Source organism: Phocoena phocoena, chromosome 2 (assembly GCF_963924675.1).
Source record: "Phocoena phocoena chromosome 2, mPhoPho1.1, whole genome shotgun sequence".
Taxonomy (NCBI): Eukaryota; Metazoa; Chordata; class Mammalia; order Artiodactyla; family Phocoenidae; genus Phocoena; species Phocoena phocoena.
In genome coordinates this window covers 123634919-123655108 of record NC_089220.1, presented here as the reverse complement: position 1 = coordinate 123655108, position 20190 = coordinate 123634919, and positions in this window count along the sequence as shown.

Here is a 20190-nt window from a genome sequence, read left to right as displayed (position 1 = left end):
AGTACTGAAAGAGACTACCAAGTGAGATAATAGGTTTTCTTTTGCTTCGATATCTTTAAGAATACAACTGAAAAGTGGAAAACCAATGTTATAATCTATTAAGAGTCTTTCTAATCCTCTCACTTTGGAATTTCTTTTTATGTCTTTTTAATGCCCCTTAGGAGTCTCCTCGCCCTGCCACCACACATATACACTTTGATTTGTTTGCTTTTTCATTGTGATTGGGTCATGAATGTTGTCAGTGAGGCTGCCTGGAATTATGAAAAGTACCCATAAAATTAAAAAATTAGCTCCTAGTAAATTTCACTGCTTAATAGCTATATAGTCTTATTAATCACTAAAGCCATGCATATTTCAGAAAGTTGTTATACGTACTAATAAAATGATGGGGCTACACATGCTTTGTAATGTGGAATACAGTTATTAAATAGTAAGAAGTCACAGAGATGTGATGTCCCTGCTCTTTCTTCTCATTCTTAGATGTATGGGTTCTTCCTTTTTTTTTCTTCATGGGATTTCCAAGGTTCCTGCCCACTGCAACAATGTGTATATGAACTCACTTCACTTTCTCACTTTCTCTACTTGTCAGATATCTTGGCACATAAAATCAGTCAAATGCAAGTGCTCTACATGCAGAATCCCCAGGACTGCTCTACATTACCTTGATAGGACAGAATTATGTCACCAAGTCAGAATTTCTGATATAAATATATAGGTTGGTATTATTTTTCTAGTTAACAATTTGAGCTCATAGTTCCTGATCTCCTGTCAATAGGTAAAAATAAATAAGAAAAACATCCAAAGTATATTTTGATGGTTTATTTTATGTGTCAACTTGACTGGATCATGGGTGACCAGGTATTTTGCTAATCATGATTTCTGGGTGTGCCTGCCGGGTATTTCCTGATGAGGAATCTCTGGATGAGATGAGCATTTGCATCAGTGGACTTGGTAAAGCAGATGCTCTCCACCACATAGTTGGGCATTATCTAATCCACTGAGGGCCTGAAGAGAACAACAGGTAGAGGAAGGAAGAATTTGCTCTTTTTCCTGCCTCACTTTGGAATTTCTTTTTATGTCTTTTTAATGCCCCTTAAAAAGGTGGGACAGCTCACCTCACCTTCTGCCTTTAGCCAGACTTACACCATCAGCTCCCTGTGTTCTTAGACCTTCTGACACAGACTGAACTGTGCCACTGGCTCCCCTGGTCCCCAGCTTGTGGATGGCAGATTGCATGAGCCATTTCCTCATAATCTCCCTTTGTCTCTCTCTCTTTATACATATATGTATATATATGTATACACATACACACACATATATGTATATATATATTTGTATGTATTTTTAAAGGAAATACATATATTATCACATTGTGGTTTTTCTTATGTTTTTAACCTATATTTGTATGATATTTGTGGCAATAATGTTAAATAATTTATCACCCTGGCCTTAGAATTTGTTTACCTCAGCTTGAATAGAGTTTGCCACATAGGAGCTGTGCCTCCTTGGGTGGGAAACTAAACCTTGTAACTTCAGTTTCTTTATCTGAACAATACTGTGAAGATTAAAAAGAATGATGCATGTAGAAGACCTAGCTTCATTTGCAGAGTTAATTAATCTATCTCAGAATTATTAATATTGTGTGGACATGTGAGTTAATAGTGAAACCCCAAAGTCAGTGAGTATTTGTACAGTTTTTTTTAAATGGGCTATATTTAGTTTTATACTGTGAAATATTGTGCTGTATTTGTCAAGATTACCTGTTTCAACATTGTATGACATGAGAGGTAAATTTTCAAAATAATTATTCCTCTTTACTAACTTTAATAACTTGAATGAGGAAGGTCATCTTAAATTAAACGATGTGGGTAGAGAATAGTGAAGAATTTGAGGATTCAGATGTGCAGTGTGCAGCTGTTGAGGACTTTTCCTGAGGTGTCTTCAAGTTGTCACTCGGCTTCTCATAAAAGATTTCTCCATAGGTTACATAATTGTCTCCTGAGTTATAAATTCTAACAAGTGTAAAGTGTTGTACAAATAGCAAGTCTTACTTACGATGATGAGTGTGCTAGAGTTTTGTGGAAATTTAAATTATCGATCATTCTGAGAAGTAGTCAAATCAAAATGGAAATTTCAAATATTTTAATATTTTAATGTTAAAAGGGAAACATTTTTGACTTAACGAGATGTTGAACACCACACCAGAAAAGAAGGGAAGATTTAGCAGACGTGTTGCTGGCCATCTGGTGTATTCAAAACACTTGAAATTTGTCAGAACCAAATGAACGTGGATCATGCCTTCTTCCTAGGCTGGCTATGCTCTGCGTGTAAAACATAGAAGGAACTTGCTCCTCATTTCACATCATGACTCAAGTCAAAGCATTGTCACTTATAGAAGAGGAATATATCCGTTCTCTACTCTTTCCAATCATCTCTGGGCCAACTTTGAGCTTCACAAAGTGGAAACTGTGTGGTTTTTGTAGGATGCTTTGTTAAGCAATTAAATATTTCCAGAGCCATAAAAATATACAAAGTTTCTAGCTCAATATGATAATATTAATTTCAGAAGGTCCTTATATTCATCTTAGCCAAGGATTTATCTAGTTAATCCTTTGGTTAGCTGCTGATTTATTCCATTTATTCATCCATTTGGTACCAAAGTTTCTGTTCTTCTCAGTCTAATCAATCAGAAATGTTGTCTACTACATAAAATTATTTTGATAATCTGTCAGTTACTGACTCTATTTTAGACTGACAATGCTAACAGATTTGCCCCAGGTTAGTTCTCCTAATTGTTTTGATAAAATAGTATATCATAATTTTTCCACATTTTAATGGATTTATTAAAGTTTGACAGAGATCTGAAAATCAATAAAAAGTCTTAATTTTATAGATAAGAAAACTCATTCATTTAACAAATACTTACTATGCATCTATTTTTAAAACTTGTTATTTTGAAATAATTTTGGACTTACAGAAAATTGCAAAGATAGTACTGTGAGTTCCTGTATGCCCTTCACAGAGTTTTCTTAAATGTTATCTTCTATGAGCATGATAAATTTATCAAAAGTAAGATAGTATATCACAAATTTACGAAACTCATACTTTATTCACTTATTACCAGTTTTTGCACTGTCCTTTTACTGTTCCAGGGTCCAATCCAGGGCCTCACATCCAACCTGGAATTTAGTTGTCATGTCTCATTAGAGTCTTCCTTGGTCTGGGACAGTTCCTCACTCTTTCCTTGTCTCTCATGACCTCAGCAGCTTTAAAGAGTAGCAGTCACAATTCGGGTTTACCTGATGTTTTCTCATGGTTTGATTGAGGTTACCCTTTTTGTTCAGTGCATCATATCAGGTAATACACAATGTCTTATTACATCTTGATCACTTGGTTATGATGGTGTCTTCTGGGTTTCTTCACTATAAAGTTATGAATTTTCCCTTTGGAATTAATAAATATCCTGAGAGAGATGCTTTGTGATTATGCAAATAGCTAGTTTCTCCTTTTCTCACTGACTTCAGCATCTATTAGTGGATCTTGCCTACAGTGATTTTACTTTGGTGTTTGCTTCATGGTAATTTTATATTTCTCTCAATCCTTCTACTTTCATTAACTGAAAATTTTCTGTAGTGAATCTATTTAATAAATTATATATATATATATATATCAGTATTAACACAAGCATATTTATGTTATCTTATGACTTACTATTACTATTCAGTTTCTTAATCAAATTGTTTCAGTTCTGGCTACTGGGCATTCCTTCAAGTTGGCTCTTATCTCCTTTCAACATGCCACCATTACTTTTGTGTGTGTGTGTGTGTGTGTGTGTGTGTGTGTGTGTGTGGCACGTGGGTCTCTCACTGTTATGACCTCTCCCGCTGTGGAGCACAGACTCCGGACACGGAGGCTCAGCGGCCATGGCTCACGGACCCAGCCACTCTGCAGCATGTGGGATCTTCCCAGACCGGGGCACGAACCCGTGTCCCCTGCATCGGCAGGCGGACTCTCAACAACTGTGCCACCAGGGAAGCCCCACAATTACTTTTTAAGCTCTTCCTTACTTTCTGACACCAAAAGGTCTTCCAGGTTCATCTTGTATTTTTGCTGTCCCAGCCCTGGAATCAATCACTTCTCTAAGGAATTCTGGTTCCTTCTACTAGAAAACAGTATTAGAAACCAAGATATAGGTGCTAGAATTATCACCCATGAAGTGCTAGAAACTTGATGAATTATAGTGAACAAACAGATCAAAACTCCTGCTCATATGGAGCTTTCTTCTAGTGTGGAGTGTAAAGGGTCATCTTCTGAAAAAATGTGCTAAATGCTAAGGGTAAAACTCAGCAGGAAGAAAGGAAACAAATGTGCTGGAGACAGAGGGGATGTTGATGGAGATCAGAATGCAACATTAAAAAGAGAGATTAGATTGTGCCTTATTGAAAAGGTGACATTTGAGCAAAGACTTGAGGAGGTAAGGAAGTTATCTTGGTCAGCTTGGGCTGCTATAACAAAATATCATAGACTGGATGGATTAAAAAACAGACACTTATTGCTGACAATTCTGGAGGCTGGGAAGTCCAAGATCACAGTGCAGGCAGATTCAGTTCTTGGCGAGGGCCCTCTTTCTGACTTGCAGACAGCCACTGTCTCATTGTTGGCTCACACAGCCTTTCCTCAATGCATACAATTGGAGGGAGATCACTGTCTTCTTAAAAGGCCACTGATACTATGCTGAAGGCCCCACCCTCATGACCTATCTAAAACTAATTACATCCCAGAGCCCACACCTCCAAATACTATCACATTAGGAGTTAGGGCTTCAATAAATGAATTTTGGGAGGACACAAATATTCAGTCCATAACATAAATTGACTGCCAAATATCTGGGAAAATTGCATTCAAGGAAGAGAAAGTCAGTGGAAAGCGATTAAGCATGAGAAGCACTCTGTGGTCTAAGAACGCCAGGAAGGCCAATGTGACTGGAGGGAAAAGACCAGAAGAAGAGGCCCAACAGGTAAAATAAAGGATCAGGTAGAGACAAATGACCTGGAGCCCTTGAGGTCACTGTAACCCTGGAAATTTTGAGCATAGGAGTGATCAGATTGAGAATGATCAGTGAAGTGGTGAGGGCGAGGGTAGGTTGACCAGGGGATTGCAGGAACCCAGGTGAAAGATGAGGGCAGCTCAGGTCAAGGTGGTGGCAAAGGAGGTTATCAGAAATAGCTGGATATTTTACATATTTTGATGTATAGTCAACAGAGTTTCCTGTTGTGTTAGATGTGAGATGTATGAAAAAGAGAGTTGAGGTTTTTGTTTGAGCAGCTAGGAAGATGGACTTCTCATCAACTGAAATGAGGAAGACTTTATGGAAAGCAGTTTTGGGTGAAGGATAAGAGCCTCCATTTTCTTACTTCTTAAAAGTATCCCTCTCACAATGTTGTTCTCGTGATCAAAAGATAAAATGTTGCCAAGGTGCAGAGCATGGAGTCTGGCATATAGTGAGAGCTAAATAGATGTTAGAATTGTTTTCCTATTCATTGGTGATATGTTCATCATCATTGGTGACATCAATGTCATCACCTTTGAGATGTCCCAGGGTCTATGGCAGGAGAAGAGAGATAGGTGGAAAGGGCTGGGTGTTTTCAGAAACAAGTAACTGGTTTAACCCCTTAATTTTACAAAAGAGAAAAGTTTGAACTGAACTAGTGAAAAACTCTTCCATGACTCACCAGTTTCTCTTTTTCCTTAGAGTAGACTTTGATAGGAAAATTGATGTTTATGTATTAAAGCTACTGAGATTGTGAGATAGTGTTAAAGCAGTATGAGCTTAACCCATCATGACTAACAAACATAGTAAGCCATCGTATAAGGTGGTTTCCTGATGTCCAGCTTAGAACCCCTTTGATGATGCCATGATATATGATTATGCAGTCTAAAATACTCCTCAATAAATTATGATGAAAATAGATAAGATGGTGTATATGAAGAAGGCAAAGCTTGGGAGAAATGGTAATCAAGACCACAAATATTTTAGGGGATGGGGATGGTAAAAAATTTGCTTGTGACAATTATCAATTCATTACCATGCAAGGGGTATCCATCCAGGAGTTAGGGTATTGTGAAATTCAGGAGGAAAGCCCTCAATGCTCTTATCTGAACTCCAGGTGAGCTGCTTCTGGGGAAAGCAACTTCATCTTTACTTTGGACAACTGTGCAATTCCAGAGTGAGGTGAACTTAAATAGGAGCATTATCTGAGAACTGTTACAAGACATTAGAAATCTTTCTGTTTTAGCTTTTCTTTCATCAATATATGCATCCATATAGTTTAAGAGAACCATTTTTACAAGGCTTATTATTGAAAAACTACTGTCTAATATACCCTCAATATCCTATTCTACAAAGCCCTTACATTTTTAAATGTTTCTTTTGGTTTTTATTTTTATAACTCTATATAACATGTTTATACTGCCACTTCTTGATTTTTTAGTTTTTGACATTATGTTTGAGAAGATAAAGTTTTAACTCACTCCTGCTGCCACCAACACACACACACATGCACACATACACACACACACACACACACACACACCATTTCCTCAACTCCAATGCTCTTAATATAATTTTAACGTATTTTAGTTTAAACCAGTATTTATTATTTACCTCATTACTATTATGTAAATGTCATTCATAGATGAGCCAACTGGCATAGTACAGTTATTTTTCCTTTTTAGCATTAATTGTCATCCCCAAAGTTAATTGTCTTGTTTTCAGTTGCTTAGTTTCTTATGAATTTATCACTTATTCCAACCCTAACCCTCCCCAAATGTCTAAATTTCGTTAAGATACATCAATTCCATGATCCTAAAGGAAGCTCTCCAGGAGATTTCAGGCCTGCTTCAGTGTCCTGGGGGCATCCCAGCTGCACCTGCCCTTCCCCCTCAGTGTCCTGAGGATGCCCTGGGCCATGGACTCACGTGACTTCCTTATGTACTGGAGGCCTAGGTATCATTACTGAATCACACTCTTGTTTTGGTACAGCTCTTTTTCGAGTTGCTTCCTGAGAAAAGGGAGGTACCTTTATTCAACTCTCATGTTTAATAGACAGTTTTTCTGGGTTTAAGTTTGGAAGTTATTTTCCTTCAGAATTTCAAAAGTTTTGTTGTGTTGTTTTCAACTTTCATTTTTGCCATTGAGAAGTACAAAGCCATTTTCATTCTTAATCCTTTGTAACTGACATATTTTTTCTTTCTCTTAAAAACGTAGGATACTTCCCAGAATTGTGATATTTTACAAGGTTAGGCTTAATTTTTAAAAATCAATTGTGTGGGCTTCTTTATCAGCATTTACAGTTTGAAATTCATGTCCTTTAATTTTGGGAAATTTCTTTGCAGATTTGAAAAATCATCTTCTACTCTCTTAATGCTTCTTGCTTTCCAAAACTCCTTTTATTTGAATGTTGGTCCTCCCAAATTGATCCTCTAATTTTTTTTATCTTTTCTCTCCTATTATCCATACATTTGGCTTTTTGTTCTACATTCAGGGAAATTTCCTCATCTTATTTTCTAACATGTTGTGTTTTCTAAATATTTAATTTTAATTTACAAGAATCACAATTCTTGCCTTTTAAAAAATAGTATATTTTTAATCAACATTGTGTTCTTGTTTCATGGATGCAACACCTTCCCTTTTCTTTCTAGGGATACTATAGTAGTGTAGTACAAGTATTCTATAATAGTGGTTTTATTATTATTGAGGTTTTATTTCCCTGTGTGGTTTCTCTTTTCTTTAAGTAGGGTTTTCCCTATTGATTGATAGGTTTTCATTTATATCTTTAATATAAGACGTCAAATATCTACACATATAAGTAGTCAGGTATTTACTCACTCTTGCTGTCTGCTCATGTTTAAGGATGGGCCACCAAGATAATGGTTGTTATATCTGTGCTTGGATGGTGGGCTATACAAAGTGCAAATGGGATGGACAACTTCACTGGGGAGCCCCAAATCTCTTTGTAGCTTTTCAGAATCCCTGCAGAAGTCTTTCTATCTCCTGCCTGGAATTATTAACCTATCTTACATATTTCTGGGTATCAAGTAGGGAAGAGGCTGGAGAACTCAACATTCAGTATATAAATATTCACTTAATGTCCCTGTTTTGAGAAGTATGCTCTGTTCCCTCTGCTCAACTGTTCCAGGAGCTCTTAGTCAAGTGACACCCAGTGTTCTTCTCCTGAGAAGATAAGTTGGTGGGCTTCTGCTGGGTTCATCTTGTTGTGGGGTGTGTGTGTGTGTGTGTGTGTGTGTGTGTGTGTGTGTGTGTTACAGGGGGAGAAGGGATAGCTGGTAAATAACAGTTTCTTAAACAGGGTTTTTACCAATTATTTTTATTATCTGCTTTCATTTGCAAAGCTACTTTCAAAGCTATTTTCTAGTTGGGTAGTTCTGAGAATACTTCAGTCTTGAGCTGCTTCTATTATAAAATGGGAATAATATTTCCAGTTTTGCATAAAGATATCTAGCACAGAGTAAACACATAGGAAATAACCAAAAAATGTTGGTTAATTTGGATGTTAGATTAATACAAAATTGGTATTCACCAAAATTGCATCCCAATAATCACAACAATCTACAGGAGAGAATATGTATTTAAATTTTCATTTTATCTTGCTGGAAACTTGATGTCAATAGATTCTCCTTGAACTTGTAGAATAAAGCAAAGTACCCACTCTAGACACATCTGCATGGGACCTTTCCGGAGTGTCCAAGTTTGAGAAGCATTCCAACCATGCAGTGAGTGTCATCTATGGGACCCTACACCTGTAAGTTCTCATCAGCACCTTAAGGCAAACTGTTGTAAACATGTTGTTTGCTTTTCTTCACTCCATGCTTATAAATATCTTTTGAGGTAGTTATAACAGCCCATTGCAATTGGTGCTTAAATGTGACCTAAACCAGGAATATTCACTCTACTAATGCCAGTAAATTACTGTGCAAAGTTATGCATAGTTGAAGGTTTTTCCCATCAGAACCACTAGAATAAATACTGTTGTATGACAAACATTGAGTAGATGCCAACAATGAGCTTTGGGGAAAGTTGGGGCAAAGGTGTTCTGCGGGATGAGTAGAAAATGCCAGGCTAATATGTCTCAAGTTAGCCCCACTGAAAAGTCTTCATACTTTAGTGCACAGATTCACATTAAAGACATTACAATAAACCTACATTGTTGGCCTTTCATGGGGTTGTTTGTTAATTTAAAGCAGAGGTTGGATAAGGATTGGCTTAAAGTGTATTCTAGGTTGTTCAGCTTCCCACCATGACTTGTCCATAGTAATTCCTAGGGAAGGCAAGCAAACGCTTTAAACCACACCCCACCCTCCACCACACTTACAATTTCCACTTCCTAGAAATTGTATAAACCTGAATTAAGAAAGACCATTTAGATTCAAGATGGCGGAGGAGTAGGAGGACGTGGAATTCATCTCTCTCCATGGATGCATCAGGAATAAATCTATAGATGCAACAATTCTCACAGAACACTGGCTGAAAACTAGCAGAAGAACTTGGACACCAGAAAGGACTATAAAGATCCATGCATAACTGGGTAGGATGGAAAAAATGAAGGGAGAAAGAGGAGGAGAGGAAGCAGGACAGGACCTGCACCCCAGGAGGTGGGAGCTGAAGCAGAGGAGAGATTCCCAAATTTGGGGAAACCCCATCTCCAATGGGGAAATCAATTGGGACAGAAGGGAAGCATTTGAGACTGTTGAAAGTGGGTGAAGCAGCTGATCTGTGACAGACTGGACAGAGTGAGAAATATACAGACGGTCTGTACTGTGGCCCAAAGTGCCCCGGACTGGGACATGCTTCACAGGTGTGCAAGGGGCCTGGGAGGTGGAACATGGGGATTGGACAACAGGCCTGGAGCAAGAAATTGCTGTTGGCTGTGGGGAGATGGACTGAGGGAGGAAATCCACAGCAGGGAATGCCTACAAGGAAGACTGGACTGCCATGGAAGCAGGGTGCTATTGCTGAGTCATGCAGGGGAAGGAGCCACTATTGTAACCTCTCTCTTCCCACACACCAGCACTGATTGCCAAGTAATTTAAAAAGCTCCCTCAGAGCTTGCCCTCACATGCCTTATGCTGGGCACCAGAAAAGACCGTCACTAGGGCCATATCTCTTTCACCCGTGGCTGCCAGCTTCCCTGTGCATTTGGTGCTGCAGGGGCTTCCGTGATCCAAGCAGTTATACCGCATCTGCACCCTGTCCTAACTGTGGCAGAACCAAGAGCTCCAAGGCAGCCACAGGACCAGACTCCTATGGGTGGACCACATGCAGAGGTGGGGATAAAACCAAACTGAACCCCAGGGATGGGGTGTCTAAGGAAGAAGACCGAAAATCTTTCCATCAGCTGTACAAGCTGCTGATTAAATGCCTGCAATCAGCTAGGTAGACCCTGCATCTGCGGAATATCTGAGTAGGCAATGAGTGTTCCCACATATGAAAACAGTCTAGTTCTGGCTGCTGTGGACTTTGGGGACAGCACATGTAGGAATTGGGCAAGATCGGAGTCTGAGTGGCACCCACAGGGACCTCAGCACATCCAGAGACCAGCCCAGAGGCAGAGGAGAGCCTCTTGGGGAGGCAGAGGTGGGCTGTGGCTCACAGGGTGTGCAAGGACACTTACAGCAGAGACCCCAGGGAAACATAATAATTACGATTAATTTTATTATGATTTGATTCATTCTGGTGTTGGTTCTGGCTTTTTGTTCATTTTTCCTTTCTTTTTTGTTTGTTGTTTTAGTTTTTTTTTAATTTATTTAGTCTTTAGGGATCTCTGTGTTTTTAACATATTTTTAATTTATATTTTTTTATATATATTTCTATTTTTACTTTGCTTTTCTGTTGTTCTGTGTTTTTTACCTTATTTTTTCTTCTTCTTTTTCTTTAATACATTTAAAAAATATTTCCATTTTTACTTTGCTTTTCCATTTTCCTGTGTTTTTTCCATTTTTAATTTATTTTATTATTATTTTTCTTCAACCATTTTTATTGGTTTGCTCTGTTTCCTTGTTTATTCTTCACTTGGCTTACTGCTTTGGTTTTGTTTCTAGGTTACGTGTTTTTGTAAGTTTTAATCCTAAGTGTTTGATTTTGAGTTATTCTATTTGTCTGGTTGTTCTCTTGCTTTCTGTTTTATTTATTTCTGGTTTTTTCTTTTATGTGTGTGTGTTTCCTTGTTTCTGTTTTTGTTTGTTTGATTTTACTTTTTACCATTTGTCTGGGGTTTTGTTAGTCTTTTTTTTTTTTTTTAAATCCCCTTTATTGCTGGGATGAACAATTTGTGGGGTCTATTTTCCTCAACCAGAAGTCGGGCCTGAGGCTCTGGGGTGGGAGTACCAAGTCCAGGATGCTGGACCAATAGAGAATTCCCGGCCCCGGGGAATATTAATCGCCAAGAGCTCTCATGGAATACTCTATTTGAATCCAAGACCCTGCTCCACCCACCAGCCAGCAGCTCCCAGAACTGGATCCCTCACACCAAACAACAAATTAGACAGGAACGCAAACTCACCCATCAGCACACAGACTACCTAAAGTCATACTGAGCTCACAGACACCGCAAAACACACCACCTGACACAGCCTTGCTCATCAGAGGGAGGAGACTTAGCTCCACCCACCAGAACACAGGCACCAGTCCCTCCCATCAAGAAGCCTTACACAAGCCACTAGACCAACCTCAACACCAGGGATAGGAAACAGAAGCAAGAGGAATGACTACCCTGGAGCCCGGGAAAAGGAGACATCAAATATAAATTAGACAAATGAGAAGACAGAAAAATATCTAGCAGACAAAGGAGCAAGATAAAAAACCACATGAACAAATAAATGAAGAGGAAGTAGGCAAACTCCCTGAAAAAGAATTCAGAGTAATGATAGTAAAGATGATGCAAAATCTCAGAAATACAATAGAGAGAACACAAGAAACATTTAACAAGACCTAGAAGAATTAAAGAGCAAACAAACAGTAATGAACAACACAATAACTGAAATTAAAAATACTCGAGAAGGAATCAATAGCAGATGGCTTCACAGGTGAATTCTATCAAACGTTTAGAGAAGAGCTAACACCTATCCTTCTCAAACTCTTCCAAAATATAGTAGAGGGAGGAGCCCTCCCAAAACCATTCTATGAGGCCACCATCACCCTGATACCAAAACCAGACAAGGATGTCACAAAGAAAGAAAACTACAGGCCAATGTCACTGATGAACATAGATGCAAAAATCCTCAACAAAATACTAGCAAACAGAATCCAAAAGCACATTAAAAGGATCATACACCATGAATAAGTGGGGTTTATCCCAGGAATGCAAGGATTCTTCAATATATGCAAATCAATCAATGTGATACACCATATTAACAAATTGAAGGATAAAAACCATATTAAAAACTCAATAGATGCAGAAAAAGCATTTGACAAAATTCAACACTCATGTATGATAAAAACTCTCCAGAAACTGGGCATAAAGGGAAACTACCTCAACATAATAAATACCATATGTGACAAACCCACAGCCAACATCATTCTTAAAGGTGAAAAATTGAAAACATTTCCTCTAAGATCAGGAACAAGACATGGGTGCCCACTCTCACCACTATTATTCAAAATAGTTTTGGAAGTTTTATCCTTGGCAATCAGAGAAGAAAATGAAATAAAAGGAATCCAAATTGGAAAAGAAGAAGTAAAATTGTCACTGTTTGCAGATGACATGATACTATACATAGAGAATCCTAAAGATGCTACCAGAAAACTGCTAGAGCTAATCAATGGATTTGGTAAAGTAGCAGGATGCAAAATTAATGCACAGAAATCTGTTACAATCCTATACAATAAAAATAAAAACTAAGAAAAAGAAATTAAGGAAACAATCCCATTTACCATTGCAATATAAAGAATAAAATACCTAAGAATAAACCTACCTAAGGAGGCAAAAGCCCTTATGCAGAAAACTATAAGAGACTGATGAAAGAAATTAAAGATGATACAAATAGATGGAGAGATATACCATGTTCTTATATTGGAAGAATAAACACTGTGAAAATGACTATACTACCCAAAGAAATCTACAGATTCAGTGAAATCCCTATCAAACTACCAATGGCATCCTTCACAGAATTAGGACAAAAAATTTTACCATTTGTGTGGTAACACAAAAGACCCCGAATTGCCAAAACAATCTTGAGAGAGAAAAACAGAGCTGGAGGACTCAGGCGCCCTGATATCAGACTATACTACAAAGCTACAGTAAACAAGACAGTATGGTACTGGCACAAAAACAGAAATACAGATCAATGGAACAGGATAGAAAGCCCAGCAATAAACCCATGCATGTACGGTCACCCTATCTTTGACAAAGGAGGCAAGAATATACAATGGAGAAAAGTCAACCTCTTCAATAAGTGGTGCTGGAAACTGGACAACTACATATAAAAGAATGAAATTAGAACAGTTCCTAGCACCATACACAAAAATAAACTCAAAATGGATTAAAGACCTAAATGTAGGGCCACACACTACACAACTCTTAGAGGAAAACATAGGCAGAACACTCTATGACAGAATTCACAGCAAGATCATTTTTGACCCACCTCCTAGAGAAATGGAAATAAAAACAACAACAAAAAAAAAACCCAAATGTGACCTAATGAAACTTAAAACCTTTTGCACAGCAAAGGAAACCATAAACAAGATGAAAAGACAACCATCATCATGGGAGAAAATATTTGCAAAAAAAAACAACCAACAGAGGATTAATCTCCAAAATATACAAGCAGCTCATGCAGCTCAATATCAAAAAAACAAACAGCCCAATCAGCAAATGGACAGAAGACTTAAATAAGCATTTCTCCAAAGAAGACATACAGATTGACAACAAACACATGAAAAGATGTTCAGTGTCACTAATCATTAGAGAAATGCAAATCAAAACTACAATGATGTATCACCTCACACCAGTCAGAATGGCCATCATCAAAAAATCTGGAAACAATAAATGCTGGAGAGGGTGTGGAGGAAAGGGAACTGACCTGCACTGTTGGTGGGAATGAAAATTGAGAGAGCCACTATGGAGAACAATATGGAGGTTCCTTTAAAAACTAAAAGTAGAACTACCATATGACCCAACAATCCCACTACTGGGCACATACCCTGAGAAAACCATAATTCAAAAAATATATGTACCTCAATATTCATAGCAGCACTATTTACAATAGCCAGGACATGGAAGGAACCTAAATGTCCATTGACAGTTGAATGGATAAAGAAGATGTGGCACATATATACAATGGAATATTACTCAGCCATAAAAAGGAATGAAACTGAGTTATTTGTAATGAGGTGGATGGACCTAGAGTATGTCATACAGAGTTCAAGTAAGTCAGAAAGGGAAAAACAAATACTGTATGCTAATGCACATATATGGAATCAAAAAAAACGGTTCTGATGAACCTAGTGACAGGGCAGGAGTAAAGACACAGAGGTAGAGAACAGACTTGAGGACACGGGGGGGAAGGGGAAGGTTGAACGAAGTGAGAGTGTAGCATTGACATGTATACACTACCAAATGTAAAATGGATGGCTAGTGGGAAGCTATTGCATAGCACAGGGTAAGCAGCTCAATGCTTTATCATGATCTAGAGGATAGGGTGGGTGGGAGGGAGGCTCAAGATGGAGGGGATATGGGGATATATGTATGCATATAGCTGATTCACTTTGTTGTACAGCAGAAACTAACACAACATTGTAAAGCAATTATGCTCCAATAAGGATATTTAAAAATTTTAATACCAGAAAAAGAAAAAAAGAAAGACCGTTTAGTCTTTCCTGAAGTTATAATCTGAGTCAAAATGGTCCATCCATTGTCTTGGGAACCTACTATGTGGAGTGAAACCCTCATGTGCTAAAGTCCCAATATAGGGCTCAGGCAACTTCTCTATCTTGATTTCCATCATTTTTTCTAGGACCTACATGCCCTTGTAGGACCACATGTTCTTGTTTTATTGCTTCAGTCAATCCTCCCCTATAAACATTGTACATTCCAGCCTCTTCCATTCCTAAATTTCTGCAAGATTACTGATGGCACAAATCAGGATTTGTGCTAATAAAGTGATTCTCCTGTTGTCTTCATCCTAAAACATGTTTCTCCTATTGTTTTAGTCAATCTTAGATGAAACTACAAACCAAACATACCAAGACACATACATTTCTATGCCATGGGCTGCCTTGGTTTTCAGAAATCTAAGTGCAGATTTGACAAATCAATGACTGGAAAATTTTCAGGTAGATTTGAAAAATGCAAATTGCATATTATATCAAAATTATTTTAACATGGCTATATTTATGATTAATTCAGGGTCACTTTTTCTACTTTGGAGAGTTCCAACATTTATGAAAATCAAAGAAAAATTAGTCATTGCAAATAGATGAAAACAGTTAAAGCCAGGCAGTTGGTTGAGTGGTTAGGTCTATGCTGAATATGGCAGTGGTAACACTTGTCAGTCAGGAACGTCACTCCGCCCAGGGGCAGGAGGAGTTTACAAAATGCACTTTCTGGGCTTCCCTGGTGGTGCAGTGGTTAAGAGTCCCCCTGCCGATGCAGGGGACACGGGTTCGTGCCCCGGTCCGGGAAGATTCCACATGACGCGGAAAGGCTGGGCCCGTGAGCCATGGCTGCTGAGCCTGCGCGTCCAGAGCCTGTGCTCCTCAACGAGAGAGGCCACAGCAGTGAGAGGCTCGCGTACCGAAAAAAAAAAAAAAGGACTTTCTGTCTTCTTCCCCAACATTTCTCTAATTTGCCTGACCTGTTTTCCAGGAGGACCTCCCTGTTATCACTACCTCATTCATTTTTACTCTGTTTCTCTTTATGAACTGATTTCTCACTGCTTCTTCATGGATGATAAACTCATCCTCTTGTGAGAAGTATAGAAATCTTGAGCTAGGAGAACAAAGGAAGATATCCTTGTAATTCTCTGAAGAGCTGAGAAATCAGGCATGTGCCCTCAAGGCAGGATAGCAGACCAGTGAGTGAAAAGTCTTGAGAACTCTCAATTATAGGCAGGCAAAAACTTCCCCTTGGGCTAAAAAGTCAAATAGCTTCCAACTCCACAAAGTATGGGTTAGGGTGGGGGTGGCACTGAGGTGTGGAGCTTCCCAATACAAACACTGCAGATCAAGAGAAGCTTCCAGTACAGACTTGTGGTTGCCAAGGGGGAGGGATGGATTGGGAGTTTTGGATTAGCAGATGCAACCTATTATATATAAGATGGGTAAACAACAAGGTCCTACTATATAGCACAGGGCACTATACTCATAATCCTGTGATAAACCATAATGGAAAAGAATTTGAAAAAGAATGTGTATATATATGTGTAAATGAGTCACTTTGCTGTAAAGCAAAAATTAACACAACATTGTAAATCAACTATACTTCAATAAAATTAAAAAATATAGAAGCATAGGGGGGACGAGGGGAAGATGGTGGAAGAGTAAGATGCAGAGATAACCTTCCTACCCACAGATACACCAGAAATACATCTAACGTAGAAAAACTCCTACAGAACAGCTACTGAATGCTGGCAGAAGACCTCAGACCTCCCAAAAGGCAAGAAAGTCCCCACGTACCTGGGCAGGGCAAAAGAAAAAAGAATAAACAGAGACAAAAGGATAGGGACGGGACTGGCACCAGTGGGTGGGAGGGAGCTGTGAAGGAGGAAAGGTTTCCACACACTAGGAAGCCCCTTCACGGGCGGAAACTGTGGGTGGCAGAGGGGAAAGCTTCGGAGCCGCAGAGGAGAGAACAGCAACAGGGTTGCGGTGGGCAAAGCGGAGAGATTCCTGCACAGAGGATCAGTGCTGACCGACACTCACCAGCCTGAGAGGCTTGCCTGCTCACATGTCGGGGCGGGCAGGGCTGGGAGCTGAGGCTCAGGCTTCGGTTGGAGCGCAGGGAGAGGACTGGGGTTGGCGGCTTGAACACAGCCTGCAAGGGGTTAGTGCACCACGGCTGGCCAGGAGGGAGTCCGGGGAAAAGTTTGGACCTGCCGAAGAGGCAAGGGACTTTTTCTTCCCTCTTTGTTTCCTAGTGAGGGAGGAGAGGGGATTAAGAGCGCTGCTTAAAGGAGCTCAAGAGACGGGCTCAAGCCGCGGCTAAAAGCGCGGACCCCAGAGACGGGCCTGAGACGCTAAGGCTGCTGCTGCCACCACCAAGAAGCCTGTGTACAAACACAAGTCACTATCCACATCCACCTTCTGGGAAGCCTGTGTAGCCCGCCACTGCCAGGGTCCTGGGATCCAGGGACAACTTCCCCGGAAGAACGCACGGTGTGCCACAGGCTGGTGCAACATCACACTGGCCTCTGCTGCAGCAGGATCCCTCCGCACTCTGTGCCCCTACCTCCCCCCGGCCTGAGTGAGCCAGATCCCCTGAATCAGTGGCTCCTTTAACCCCGTCCTCTCTGAGCGAAGAACAGATGCCCTCCAGCGACCTACATGCAGAGGCGGGGCCAAATCTAAAGCTGAGCCCAGGGAGCTATGAGAACAAAGAAGAGAAAGGGAAATCTCTCCCAGCAGTCTCAGAAGCAGTGGATTAAAGCTCCACAATCAACATGATGTACCCTTCATCTGTGGAACACATGAATAGACAATGAATCATCCCAAATTGAGGAGGTGGACTTTGAGAGCAAGATTTATGATTTTTTCCCATTTTCCTCTTTTTGTGAGTGTGTTTGTCTATGCTTCTGTGTGAGATTTTGTCTGTATAGCTTTGATTCCACCATTTCTCCTACGGTTTTATCCATCCGTCTTTTTGTTTGTTTGTTTGTTTTTCTTTAAAAAAATTTTTTTTCCTTAATACTTATTTTTTATTTTAATAACTTTATTTTATCTTACTTTATTTTATCTTCTTTCTTTCCTTCCTTCCTTCTTTCTTTCTTTCTTTCTTTCTTTCTTTCTTTCTTTCTTTCTTTCACTTTTCCTCCCTTTTATTCTGAGCCGTGTGCATGAAAGGCTCTTGGTGCTGTAGCCAGGAGTCAGTGCCGTGCCTCCTGAGGTGGGAGAGCCAACTTCAGGACACTGGTCCACAAGAGACCTCCCAGCTCCACATAATATCAAATGGCGAAAGTTTCCCAGAGATCTCCATCTAAACACCAGCACCCAGCTTCACTCACCAATCAGCAAACTACAGTGCTGGACACCCTATGCCAAAAAACTAGCAAGAGAGGAACACAACCCAACCCATAGCAGAGAGGCTGCCTAAAATCAAAATAAATCCACAGACAACCCACAACACACCAACAGACATGGACCTGCCCATCAGAAAGACAAAATCCAGTGTCATCCACCAGAACACAGGCACTAGTCCCCTCCACCAGGAAGCCTACGCAACCCACTGAACGAATTTTAGCCACTGGGGACACATACTAAAAACAACAGGAACTACAAACCTACAGCCTGCAAAAAGGAGACCTGAAACACAGTAAGATAAGCAAAATTAGAAGACAGAAAAACACACAGCAAATGAAGGAGCAAGATAAAAAAACATGAGACCTAAAAAATGAAGAGGAAATAGGCAGTCTACCTGAAAAAGAATTCAGAATAATGATAGTAAAGATGATCCAAAATCTTGGAAATAGAATAGAAAAAATGCAAGAAACATTTAACAAGGACCTAGAAGAACTAAAGATGAAACAAACAATTATGAAAAACACAATAAATGAAATGAAAAATACTCTAGATGGGATCAATAGCAGAATAACTGAGGCAGAACGGATAAGTGACCTGGAAGATAAAATAGTGGAAATAACGACTGCAGAGCACAATAAAGAAAAAAGAATGAAAAGAACTGAGGACAGTCTCAGAGACCTGTGGGACAACAGTAAATGCATCAACATTCGAATTATAGGGGTTCCAGAAGAAGAAGAGAAAAAGAAAGGGACTGAGAAATTATTTAAAGAGATTATAGTTGAAAACTTCCCTAATATGGGAAAGGAATTGTTAATCAAGTCCAGGAAGCATAGGGAGTCCCATATAGGATAAATCCAAGGAGAAATACGCCAAGACACATTAATCAAATGGTCAAAAATTAAATACAAAGACATATTAAAAACAGCAAGGGAAAAATAACACACAAGGAAATCCCCATAAGGTTAACAGCTGATCTTTCAGCAGAAACTCTGCAAGCCAGAAGGGAGTGGCAGGACATATTTAAAGTGATGAAGGAGAAGAACCTGCAACTAAGATTACCCTATCCAGCAAGGATCTCATTCAGATTTGATGGACAAATTAAAACCTTTACAGACAAGCAAAAGCTGAGAGCTCAGCACCACAAAACCAGCTTTACAACAAATGCTAAAGGACCTTCTCTAGGCAAGAAACACAAGAGAAGGAAAAGACCTACAATAATGAACCCAAAACAATTTAGAAAATGGGAATAGGAACATACATATCGATAATTACCTTAAATGTAAATGGACTAAATGCTCCCACCAAAAGACAGAGATTGGCTGAATGGATACAGAAACAAGACCAATATATATGCTGTCTACAAGAGACCCACTTCAGACCTAGAGACACATACAGACTGAAAGTGAGGGGATGGAAAAAGATATTCCATGAAAATGGAAACTAAAAGAAAGCTGGATTAGCAATTCTCATATCAGACACAATAGACTTTAAAATAAAGACTATTAGAAGAGACAAAGAAGGACACTACATAATGATCAAGGGATCGATCCAAGAAGATATAACAATTGTAAATATTTATGCACCCAACATAGGAGCACCTCAATACATAAGGCAAATACTAACAGCCATAAAAGGGGAAATCGACAGTAACACATTCAGAGTAGGGGACTTTAACACCCCACTTTCACCAATGGACAGATATCCAAAATGAAAATAAATAAGGAAACACAAGCTTTAAATAATACATTAAACAAGATGGACTTAATTGATTTTTACAGGACATTCCATGCAAAAACAACAGAATACACATTTTTCTCAAGTGCTCATGGAACATTCTCCAGGATAGATCATATGTTGGGTCACAAATCAAGCCTTGGTAAATTCAAGAAAATTGAAATTGTATCAAGTATTTTTTCCAATGACAACACTATGAGACTAGA